Source organism: Misgurnus anguillicaudatus, unplaced genomic scaffold (assembly GCF_027580225.2).
Source record: "Misgurnus anguillicaudatus unplaced genomic scaffold, ASM2758022v2 HiC_scaffold_32, whole genome shotgun sequence".
Lineage (NCBI taxonomy): Eukaryota > Metazoa > Chordata > Actinopteri > Cypriniformes > Cobitidae > Misgurnus > Misgurnus anguillicaudatus.
Genome location: NW_027395282.1, coordinates 3249968 through 3263246, shown reverse-complemented (window position 1 = coordinate 3263246; position 13279 = coordinate 3249968). Strand labels below are relative to the sequence as shown.

Sequence of the window (13279 nt, the reverse complement as noted above, 5' to 3'; positions counted from 1 at the left end):
TGTAACACGAAAATCTACATTGGTTTGTTGTTTTGTGTTAAAAAAAAGTAACAATTCACCACTTATGTTCAAAGTGAAATTATACTAGTCATTTTACATTTGTTCAAAATTCCACCTGGTATTGATAGTTACTGACCACAGCAAAAATATATCTCTGTCTGAAACATTATCTTTAAAAATTTAAAAAACTTAAAAAAAAAATCTGAAAAATTTCTCCCCTACACATAACCGGACACCTTACTTAAATGTAGAAAATACATACGAATAAAAACTGGATTGTATTTTATTTAATTCCTTCTTAAATAATCTATATACTTATAAAAATAAAAGAATAAAGTATGTTTTTAAAGAAACATGTTTTATATATTATAATAAATGTAGAGTTGATTTGCAAAAACAGATGAGTTCCATTTGAAATTCTAAAATAAGCATTTTATCAAGCTCCTTATGTTCATTAATTGCACATTAATGACAATGAAAATAACCTATTCATATAAAAACATGATAACAAAAGCACACACATTCTTTTTTGCTTACTGTAAGCTTGTCTAAAGGCAGATCCAGCCAAATTTTGTTGTGAACGTGAAAATAAAGACACAGTTAACTGTCAGAAAACAGTCAGTGTTTGTTTAAGATTTTTTTTTAATGACACGTTATGTGGTGTTGGAGGACTGAGATAGACTGCTTTACTTTAACCTAGGTAGTAGTATATAAGCAGAACAATGAGACTTTTAAGGAGAGGTTTGTGAAAGCCCTCCAAGTAGTCTGAAATTCAGGGATTTTACGCTTCTTTTCAATCAGATTGGAAGTAACGAGTAACTAAATACTTGAGTAGTTTTTTCATCTAATACTTTTTTACTCTTACTCAAGTAAATAATTAGATTGTTACTTTTACTTTTACTTGAGTACATTTTTGTATAAGTACTTGTACTTTTACTTGAGTACAGATTTTGGGTACTCTACCCACCTCTGGTGATTTCTCTTTAGTATTCATTTCAGTCATTTAACATATTTAATTTTGTAAGGGGCATTCAAGTAATTTAAAATATTAGAATTTTTTAAGTAACGCAGTAATTACTTTTCCTGGTAATTAATTACTTTTATAATAATGTAACGCAGTTACTAACTCAGTTACTATTTGTGAGAAGTAATGAGTAACTATAACTAATTACTTTTTTAAAGTAACGTTCCCAACACTAGGGGTCAATAAAAAACACATCTCTTTTCATTGTTATGTGGATGATGTTCAGATTTACCTGCCTTTCAAAACAAATGATAAAGCCTCAATTCAGTCACTGTTAAAGGGGTCATATTATGAGATTTTTGTAAACTAAATCTTTGGTGTCCCCAGAGTGCGTAATTGAAGTTCTAGCTCAAAATAATACCCCTCAGATAATTAATTACAAAATGTTAAAATAGCCACTTTGTAGGCCTGAGTTTTGGGTGTGTCATTTAAAATGCAAATGGGCTGATGAAGTGCAAACACTGATCACAATGATGGTGGCTTGTTGCAATTGAAACTCAGTTGTGCTGTGAATTATTTCTCTCTCTCTCTTAAACATGGAAAAAGACAGATTTTCATGATATGTCCCCTTTAAATTGTTTAAGAGATCTAAAGATGTTCTTAGATCAGAAATTTCTTTGTCTTGATGAAAACAAGACAGAAGTTGTTGTGTTTGGTCGTCCGAGGACTTGAGTGCATGTGTTGAGGCACTTGGTAACCTTTGATCACACGCTCGTCCATTTATCAAGAATCTCTGAGTTATTTTTTATCGTGCTTTTAAATTTGAGAAACAAATGACCTTTGTTGTGAAGGACAGCTTTTTCAATTGAGACTGCTGACTAAAGTTAAACCATACCTGCCACGCAAGGAGTTTGAAAGAGTAATTCATGCGTTTATTACATCTTAGTTAGACTACTGCAATTCTTTATATGTTGGATTGGAACAGTCATCTCTTCATCGCTCGCAGCTCATCTCCTAACCGGGACAAAAATGTTAGCCTCTTTCTCCACTGGCTTCTGCTTGATTTTAGGATTGTTTTTTAAATTGTATTATTTGTATTTAAGATTTTTACACAGGATGGCACCTTCTTACTTATCAGATCTTTTGAATGTCCATAACCCAGTAAAATCACTGAGGTCATCTAATCAGTTGCTCCTTGATGTTTCGAGATCTAAGCTTAAAGGCGGAGTGCACGATATCCGAAAAACTCTGTGTACAACAAAACACACTTGTAGCCAATCAGCAGTAAGGGGCGTGTATACTATAGGACATCGTTGCCCGGGTTGCAAATGTGTGGGGCAGGTCTATCAAAAGAAGGTGCAGATTGTATTGGGGTAGGGGCATGTGTATTTAGGTGAATTTAAATGTCAATATCGGCTTTTCGAGATCATGCACCCCACCTTTAAGAACAGAGGCGACCGAACCTTTCATTGGCAGCTCCTAATTTATGAAAGAGGTTCACATAAGAACAGCTCAGACAAATGAAAGGTTTTAAGTCTTTGCTCAAGACCTATCTGTATTCTTTAGTATGAGTTGAGTTTTTGATTTTTATTCTGTTTGTTTTGTGTGAGTGTGTTTATTTTCTTTTAAAACTGTAAAGCAGTTTGGTTAACTATGGTTGTTTTTAAATGTGTTATATAAATTAAATTAAATAGAAAATTGAATGAAGTTACACATACAGTAAGCTACAAATATTAATAACATTACTGTTTCTTCTTCAGGGTCCCTAACATTGGATAACTTTAATGTAACCTGTCAACAGAATATTTGTGCTGTGAGGGGGACACGGGTGAGAGTGAGGTGCGATTACTCAAACATCAACATCAAAACTGGGTTCTGGTTCAGTCAGAAACAGAGAACAAACTGGAGAAACAAAGATGAACCTGAAGATTTAACTTTAGATTCAGATTACTCAGGACGAGCGGGTCAGAGGATCACTGAAGATTACTCAAGACGAGTTGGTCAACATATCATTAAAGATTACTCAGAGCTCACAATATTTGATCTGAGAGAGGGAGACAGTGGAGAATATCAGCTCATGTTCATTATGAAGGATGGAGTTAAACATCTCAGCTCAGTCACAGTCAATCTAACAGTTTCAGGTACATTTACATTCTTATCAGTCCAGTTAAACTCTTTTCATTTCTCATCTAATGTAAAGTTTTCATTATTTAGGTTTACAGGTGAAGATGAATCCTGAATCTACAGGACAGCGAGTAAAACTGAGCTGTGATTCCTCCTGCCCTTTAACATCTGAAAATAATTACCTCTGGTACAAGAATGGACAACAATATTTAACACAAGACCAAAGCATATTTGTGTCATCCAGTGGAAACACTGACAGTTATTACTGTACTGAGGGGTATCATTCAGTGTCCTCTTCATCTGTGTGTGAGTCTGACATTTATAAAATATTTAAATTAAAATGGAAGAACAAACTTTGCAGTTTTCTTGTTGATTCATATACAGCAGGGATGGGCAACTGGCGGCCCGAGGGAGAAGCCCTGAACTCTCGCATGTGTGTGTCGATGTCCTTTTCAAACCTCTCCTCTGCTTGCAAGAGCGCTTGCGACATTGTGTGGCTGGCGATAGGTTCATTTTCGTTCAGACAGACATGTCAGATTAGCCTGGGTGCCAGCCGATCTTAGCCCCGCCCACAAGATTTTGAGAACGGGAAGATCGGTCTGGGGTTTCTGCGTTGAGGAGCTACTATGCTAGACCCAAAGCTGGGCGAACCAATCAAATTGTCAGGGCGGGCTTTATACGATGATGGACAGACAATCAACAGTAACGTAATGAACCACGTCACCAAAGAGCGCGTGTGTTGAATGGCTGCCACTGTAGAGTTCAGATGTGTGGATTCTGACATTGAGTCTGTTCTAAAAGATATCGACAGAGCATTGATTTTAAAAGAGGAACAGAGAAACGCGAGCAGGGCAATTGTTGATGTTTTTGCCGTCCTTCCTACGGGATTCGGCAAAAGTTGGTCGCAACTGAAATGGGTAACGTTATCACGGCGATGCAACTCGGCGTGCGCGACGAGATGGATAGAGGGTTTTCACGACGCGTCATCAGAGCGGAAAACGCCATATTGGAGGCACTCCCCATCAGAACAGAGCACAGGCACTGCAGTATATCCCGAACGTCGTCAAGGAAAATGGTTAATTATTGCTGTGTTTGAGGTTGTACCAATAGGACAGATTGAGAAAAACATTTGGAATATTATCGACTTCCAAAAGTTATTAAAAACCAGGGAAAGGAATGCAAGAAATTATCAGAGGAGGCGCTTGTGGTTGGCAAAGCTCAGGAAAAATAGTAGTACTGTATTAGAAATATGATTGAAGTCCATAAAGTATAAAACAATTATGCTTCTACTTGTTGTGCTTTATTTAAAGAGTATTTAATATGTACTTTTAGTGTTTGCACAAAATGTACTTAAACACAACTAAAATTTGCGCTGCAATGCCTTAATGCCAGTTTGCTTAATTGCTCATAACACATTTTCTATTGTAATGATAATAATATTTTTAATAGTAAATTGTAAAAACAGTTATTGCTTTTATTGTTTTAATGTGTGCTTATTTTACTGTAAAGCACTTTGGTAGGACACTGACTATTTTAAATTTGCTATATAAATAAAGCTGACATTGACATATGGGCTCGGCATGAAAACCAGGTAGTTCGGGATATGCAACTGAAGGAAGAATCGCCGGGTCGTCACGGATCCTAGAAGAGGGAGCTAACTCGTAAGCATCTGCACCGCCTATAAATTGTAATTAATCGAAATATCGTGCCTTTTCTTGTAGTCCAAGTCCTTCCCAATATGCCTTTGCGTCTTGGACGCGTTTTCTGTTGTTTAAACATGTATACATTTACTTAAAGTATCCAAAGCGTGACGTGACATCGGTGAAAACCCTCTATATATAGCGGTCGTTGCCATCTTCTTTTCGGAAGCCCGGAATCGTGGTTGCTGAATAAGTGGAGGGACATGCTAGGCTCCAATATTTTCAAGCCAACGTAATGGGTATCGTCGTGGATGAAGTTCACCTAACGTACAAATGGTAAGAGATAGTCTTACTCTATGACTTAGTAAATACTTAATGTTGTGATATAAACGAAATGTTGTAAACATAATAGGTGTTGATGTACATTCGCTAACTCAGTATAATCACAATGTTAGTGTCATTGTAGCGAAATAACTAGCAGTTCGGTCAGGCTGCAAAGACGTAATTTCAACATACGTCACACACTCCGTTGCTCTGATTGGTCGTAGGCTTATCCAATTGAGTGCAGAGGCATTTTTCGGTTGAGACACGCCTCATAATTATAGCTCAATGGAGCGGTATCAGACTCAAATTCTGACTAGAATTGAGTATGACAACGTCAGGCTAATGTCAGATATTTTTAAATGTAAATTTTAGCGGTTACCTTGGTGTCATCGTCATATAAACAAATGGAGCAGCTTGCCAAATTTGTTGCAAGGCCACCGGGGCTGCAGACTGCACACACGTCAGTTTACATTCGGGTCCAGTCGGGTTAAAACCAATGCCACTGGTTTGGGTGACGGGTCGTACTCGGGCCAGAATTGCTCTCAGATTTGAAGTGAAAAAACCTTGTTATTAACATTTTTTATATATATATTTTGTTTTGAATTTATGTGTTATTTATTTCAAATAATTTTGATGTCTGGGCGGGATGAGAAACTCCTCTATACTAATTTAAAAGTGCCTTGCTTGTTGCCTTGCTTGTTAAAGCAATGCAGTTAAGAAGTTTTATCTGAAATGCTTGTCCACTGAAAATAAAGTTATGATTTAGAATTAGCATAATTGTTAAGTTTTATAGTTAAAATCTTTAAAGACAGGTTAATTGTATATTGTGGTTTCTTAATAAAGGAAATTAAGAATGATGTAAATTGTGCGTGTGGTTCTGGCCCCCTTGGTATAAAGGAGAAAAATGCTGGCCCTCGGCATTATCAAAGTTGCCCATCCCTGATATACAGTATGAGTGTGTTTGTAATTGATTGTGAATGTTACAGCAGTATTTTGTGACTCTTTCAGGTCTTTCTAACAGTAGCTGTTGGGGTGTGACTTACACCTCTAGAAGTGTTTGTGCTTTAGTGGGATCAACAGTATATATTCACTCTTCATACTCACATCCCACTGGATATACAGTAAATAAAACATACTGGGGTTACTATCGTAGCAGGGAACAAGATCTGCGTAAGGATCATCAGTTTGCTGGTCGTGTGGAGTTTGTGGGAAACACACTGAGAATCAAAGACGTCAACATGAATGACACTGGAGGATATCAGTTCAGCATCATCACTAACACATCAGATGAAGTTTCTGGTTATCCTGGAGTCTATCTTACTGTTACAGGTAACTGCTCATAATAAACTCTCTGTAAAGCTGCTTTCACTGATTAGATTTGATGATTATATTTATGATGTTTGTGGGTCTTTACATTTTTTTGTCTTATTTATCTCTAGTTAAACAATGAGTAGATTACATTTTAAATTTTAAAATGCCAATGCTATCAATCATTTGAGTTAGTAATCTGAAATTTCATCTTGTCTAAACACTGCATTATGTTTATGTTGTGAATATTAAACTTGTTTTTGAGGTTGTCCATGCTGAAAATAATATGTGTTTTGGTTACTGCATATATGATGCTGCTGTATTTGAATGTGGAATCTTAACTCACTTAATCAGTATTACCAGTTGGACCATGCAGTTTACCAGCTTGCAAGCATGGTTGACCAGATGCTGGTGAATAGTGTGAATATGTTGGTCAAGCAGCCAGGCCAGCAGCAAACCAGCACTTACCTAATCCAGTATTAAAACTGAAGCTGGTATAAACTGGTTTTATGACTTGTCACATGTTCTTGCAACTTGCAAATTTGCACAAGACTTTATGTTGAAGTTGAGGAGACTCATCACAGAGATCTTCAGAATTAAGACAAATATTTATGTTGCACTTGTGCATTTGACAGATGCTTTTATTTTAAGCAATTTAAGCTGTTTTGACATTATATATTTTATCAACACAGTCTCACCCCATGGCGTCAATATTTGACGACACTTGACCATGCGTCAATATGTTGACGCGGAGGGTATACCTTTCGCGTCATTTTTTGACTTCAATACTATTAGGTACGCGAAATTAAACAGTTGTCACCTGGCGTTGGGGTTAGGGTTAGGTTTGGGTAGGGATGTCATTATGTAAATCTAACCCTAAACCGACGCGAAAATGGTAAGAAAATAGGAAAGAGAATGCAACGGACTTAATAGTATTGACGCGATTGCTATTGCTCACATCATACTGAATTGAGCTGAATCAAACATTTTATGCCTAACTTTGAAAAGAAGTTGACGTGAACTCTGTTATATGAAATTTTAGCTACACAGGTGAGAAGCAGCCCAGACCCTGTGATAGATGGAGATAAAGTGATATTAAGCTGTTCAACCAGATGCACTCTGGATAACAAACATACTTACATCTGGTATAAGAATGGACAACAGGTAACAGATGGATTGAGATTATTAAACAAGCTGTACCTGGACTCAATCAACAGTGAGGAGCTACAAGAGTATTCCTGTACTGTAAGAGGTAACACAACATCTCATCATACAGCTGATGAAATTATATAAGAGAGAGTTTCAGTCCTTGATGCTGATTGGTTTATTTACAGCTATGACATCATCACTGAGCTACTTTCACTGTGCAGCACTCATAGCTGATCATTTATATCGTGTTATAGTTTATATGTCAAACACTTCAGTATATCTCATAATGAAAGAAACATTTGTGTCATTATTATTTTCATTTTATGGAAACTGTTTTATTCAAAGATTTTATTCATTTGTCTCTGTGACCGTCTGTAAGTCACGATTTAAAGGTCATTGCTCTTCAGTTGTGATGATATTCATAATGTAGCACAGCCTTTCATACCTGCATTCAGGTGATCTATCTGATAGATTTACTGTATTGATTTTAACATCATGAGTCTTTGTTATTTAAGATAAAGAGTAAAGTTATGTTCTGAATTGTTATGTCTTTCTTCAGATTCAATGGGCAAAACCAATAAAACAACTGACAGAAACAATGAAGAAATGTACAGTTCAGTGTTTGTCTCTCTGTTGGTATTTCTGCCTCAGTTTCTCATTATAGGAGCTGTATGGATCTGGTAAGTAAAAATATCAAATAAAACTCAAAACTGCATAACATACAGTGAATATTCTGATATGAATTCAGATTGTAAGAGTGTGAATTTTGACCCTACAGGTTTTTCATCAGCATGAATAAATTGAACTCATCTAAAAACAAAACTGATGACAAACAAATAGAGGTGAGAAAATCTGTATATCTGTATGTTAAATAAACTAATAGTCAGATTTTATAACATGATCTCTTTCTGTGTGTTTGTCATTGTTAGATGTTGCAGGTCTGTGAGTAGATCAGCTGTCTGTCCATCAGAACTACTGGAGTGATGTCACAACTCTCTTTATGACATCATCACCTAGCAACAGTCTCTCAGCAGTGACATCAGTGATGCAGTGATGTCATATACAGTGATATATTAATGACAGCTCAGTGTAAATAATCTAATGTTCAAATAGATGAATTATTCATTGAAGTATTGAGTTTATCATTCAACAGTCTTGTGTCAGTGTCAGATCAACTGTAACATCACAATACATAAATCCTGTAAAAACTTTGCTATAGTGCATCTTTATGTAGATGATACTGTGATCTACTTTCATCTTCACTATAAGTCAGACTGTTATTGAACTCAATGCTGTTTTTAGTTAGGTTAGGATTTTATTACAGGGCTGTGCTTTAATCTTGTAGTTAGGAAAACATTTGTTCAGTTTATTTTAAAATGTTTTGGACTATGGGGACATTATTTACATGCATGTTGATTTCACAGCATTTCACAGTTTAGACACTGACTGTGTATCATAGCTTTTTATATTTTATAATTCATTGTCATTGTTGTATATTTTATAATACAGTCTTTTGATTTCATTAAGCTTGAGGAGACTGCAGCATCTTCTTTCACTTACAAATAGTTGCTATGATTTTGTCTCTTCTAGATGTCGACTCTTTAGTGTACTTCAGGTTTCATTCAGGACTTAGTAAAAAAAATCTTTTACTTATTCTGCACTCTGGTCATAAATTAATCTTCAGAATCTGACAACAGCTTGATCATTTTATTACCATGAGAAGTCATTTTCTTGAAACATCACAGTAACCGTGTGCATGCATGTGTTTAGTTGACTTCTTCATTTAGGTTAGATGTAATCAGTTCACCCAATACAGCCGAGTCAACTGCCTCTAGTGGACAAAAACAACACTGCACCAAATATACAAGAGTCTCTCTGTGGTGTACAGATCAAAATGATTTCCAAAATGAATTCACTGAATAACACAAAAGAAAATCATGTTTAATTTTAAGGGATCACATCAACTTGAAAATTCTGTCTATAGTTTCATTGTTGAACCTTCACAGTTTATTAAAATAATGTTCCCAAAACTGTCACTGGGCCAGTACTCTTTGTAAAGACTTCATTTAGGTACAGATATGTGGTGTCAGTATGAACCTCGATGTATTAATATGAACTCTTTATGTGCACATGTGTACTTTTTAAAAGGGTAGCGCCCCAGTGACAGTTACAGATCATTTATAACATTTGTTTCTGACAGTGTATGGATTATATTATTACTGGGAAACATGAAGACATGATGCACTGCTGTAAATCTACCACATAAAGACTTCAAGTTTATTCCAGGAGAGGGCGACACACAACAGAGTCTAATGTACTACAACATACACAAAACAATGAGTCCTCAGAAACAGAGAGAGACTCTTAGAGTTTAGATTGACAGAAATTTTGAAAGAAGGAAACTAACTTGAAATTTAATTGTAAGTTATGTAAATATCAATTCACTAAACTGCACTGTTAGACGTTTCTGTAAATTTTACAGCTATTTACTGTATATCACTTAGTATAATACTGCAAACTATTTATACAGTAAATAACTGTAATAATAACTGTAATTCACATTGCATTATGGGAATTTTCTGTGACTTCAAACATCATATACAGTAATTTAAATGAAAGCCAAGCCAGCTATAATCTACATCATGATAGACCTGCAGGAGAATGAGATTACATTTAGACAAGTGCAGGATGATAAACATCAATGTTTGTTTGCAGGTTCATTTGGCCCTACAGAGACCGCTTGGTGATGTCAAAGTAAGAAAGTGATTGAAAGCAAACTTCTGCATGTGATTTTTCGAATCGCTTCACATCTAAATGTATTAATAAAATGTCAAAAAACGATGTTACACATCCTCACTCTTTTTTTAAAGTGGGTATGAAATCCTTCACTTTTCTAGTGGGTATATTTTTAAATTAAGTAGCAAAATAAATTAAGTAGCAAAATAAATGTATTATATGCCAATTATTAACATATAATAATTTGCAAGGTAACAACTGTTAAGAAGCTATAATGCCAAGTACAAAATTTGTGTGTTTCCCCTTTAAGAGCGGCCAGTCTGCTTCTGTGTCCCGCCCACTTCTGTGATTGACAGCCTACATGCTGCTGCTGCTACTACTGCAGCAGTTTCACTAGATACAGCTTCTCAAATAGTCATTCTAAGCACATTGTGTATTTATTTATGTCAAACAATCTCACAGCCACAACGTTAACCACTAAAGGAAACATAAATGAATCACAGGTGAACACAGACATATTATTCTCAGCTAGTCTGTACGAACACTGCAATAGCTTAAAGAAGCGGTGAATCAAATACTCAATTTTAACTTGATAATTTGTTATAAAAGAGGTCATCATAGTTAAAGCAACACTATGTAGTTTTTTTTACCTTTAAATAATGTCTCTAAAATTATTTCAGTGATAGAACAACTTTTAACTGGACAAATTATACTGTTGCTGCAACCTGAGCAGCCTCCTAACTGCTACAAGCACACTCTGAAAGTGGCGGTGGAGGGTAGGAAACACAGCTCCGCCCCTCCCCCTGCCTGCAGAAGAGTGTCTGATACCAGGCATTGTTGCGCTTTTCAACCACATGGGGGAGCTGTAAGTCATTTTTACATGAAAACTACATAGTGTTGCTTTAAATGAACATCCTGCAAGTTTCAGAACTGAAAACGTCCATGCTACTGAAATATAACAGTTTGCACTAAGCCAGTATTACAGCCGAGTGTGGAATTCGGAGAAATATGACATCAAAGTAGAATTGAAGCACCTCCCCAAATCCAAATAATATGACCACTTTTGTAGCCCCGCCCACAGCTCGTGTTACACACGTGTTTCTCAACAATCAGTAAACATGTCTTTAAAGATTGCCAAATGTAACCAAATTGACTTTTAAATACATTTTTTCTGAGAGACTTTTATTTTGACGCGGTGATCTATTATGATAGAGTAACCATGGAAACGGAGTCTTGGGTTGTGGAAGAACTGCGTGGGAACAACACAGACGCTGGATAACGGAGGCTCAGAACATAACATTAGGAATGTGTGGATAAAGGTTGTTTTTGAAGAAGTTCCAGCTCGCGTGGAGAGTTTGATTACTTTGTGTACTGCGGATTCATTTGTAAAGAAGCAAGTCGATGCTGGATTTTCAGAGAGACTGATTAAAAGCATCACTAATATTGGTTCTAACAAAAATGACACAGCAGTATACACAGTGAGTAAAACATTTAACTTTATTTAAGTTACTGCGTTTCACTATTGCTTTGTTAGAAGAGATTGCTTGATATGTCCTGTTGTAACATCCGTGTCTAAACACGTATGTTTGACTGTTTTAATTTACTAAAAACATTAAACGATTAATAAAGGTACAACAATTAACAATACGACTGTAATATAACGATAGAAATATACAAAGTTAGTGATGAGGAAGGACTTACCAGCTGCAATTTAGATTCTGATGCCCGCTTACTGTGTTGTATACGGTAATTTTAGGCAAGTTGCGTTTGAAAGGTCCAACAGTCAACAAAGCTTTTTTTATCATATAACTGTGGTATGTAACGTTATGTGTATCTAAAAGCAACCTCACAAGCACAATATAAATATACAAAGTTATTGATAAGGATTTATCAGCCGCAGTTTAGATTCTGATGCTCGCTTACTGTGTTGTTTACGGTAATTTAGTCACATCGAGTTTAAAGTTTTGATTCTACTTTACTATATGTATTGTCATTTATGTGTATCATATTTAGCACCTGGAATCTTTTGTGGCTCAAACACATATTTGTTTGGCTGCTATTTTTACACATTAATGTTTTTAAAACATTTCCCCACATGTAATGACGGGTAATGAAGCTGTCCAATCATAGCAGTGGGTGTTTACGTCCAGGTCTACAATACTGGCCAACATTTACCCGTTACACATTATATTTGTGTTGTCAAGGTGATACACAATGGGTACAATGATACACAAATAATAACAGAGAGTGTGAAGAGTGAGTAGGAAATGAAAACCCGAATTGGATCTCTAGTGCAGGGGTTCCCAAACTTTTTTTCCTGCGCACCCCCTTCTATGTCCCAACCGGGTTGGCGCACCCCCAATCCCCATTTTAAAAAAAATCCAAAAAAGCTTTATTTTCTCACCATAAATACTCATGTTTAATCATGCGCAAATAACCAAGAGCCGGTTGCACTAGCCGGACGTTAAGAAGTTGGGTGTAATAGTCCTACGTCGGGCTTAGCTACGACCAACATTGTGAAAAATATTTACGCCTATTGCACCATCTGAAACTACGCTCAGCGTAGATGATGCGCGCCCCGTGTATGCGTTTAACCACTGTGATATTTAGACGCCATTCGAGTTTACTATGGTAAAAAACGTACACTTACTGCCGTCAGAGCAGTGCGTAGAAAAAGACACCAGCTGTCTTCTACGTTTCTATCAAAAACTAATAAATTATAGTTTTTTATTTAAAATAAAAGCGATTACAAAGGAAATGTTTACTGTTCATTTTTTTATTTATTTATTGTATGGAAAAATCCCACATAAAGAAACAGACCGCCATTACATTTTTCCTCTCGCGCACCCCCTGGTGGCAGCTCGCGTACCCCTGGGGGTGCGCGTACCACACTTTGGGAATCCCTGCTCTAGTGGATTGATAACAGAATGATTTCAGTGAATTGAGAATCAAATCCACTCATACATACTGAGTTATTTTGTGCCCTAAAGGGGAGCCTGTGAGGGAAGATGAGCAGTGGCTCAAGACCCGAAAA

General features: G+C 36.2%; 1 protein-coding gene across 1 annotated transcript in view; it reads left to right on the top strand.

The window, feature by feature from the left end:
* LOC129453070 (uncharacterized) overlaps positions 1-13279 on the top strand; it is a 206855-nt gene that overhangs the window by 13117 nt on the left and 180459 nt on the right. The gene's annotated exons all lie outside the window — the stretch shown is intronic.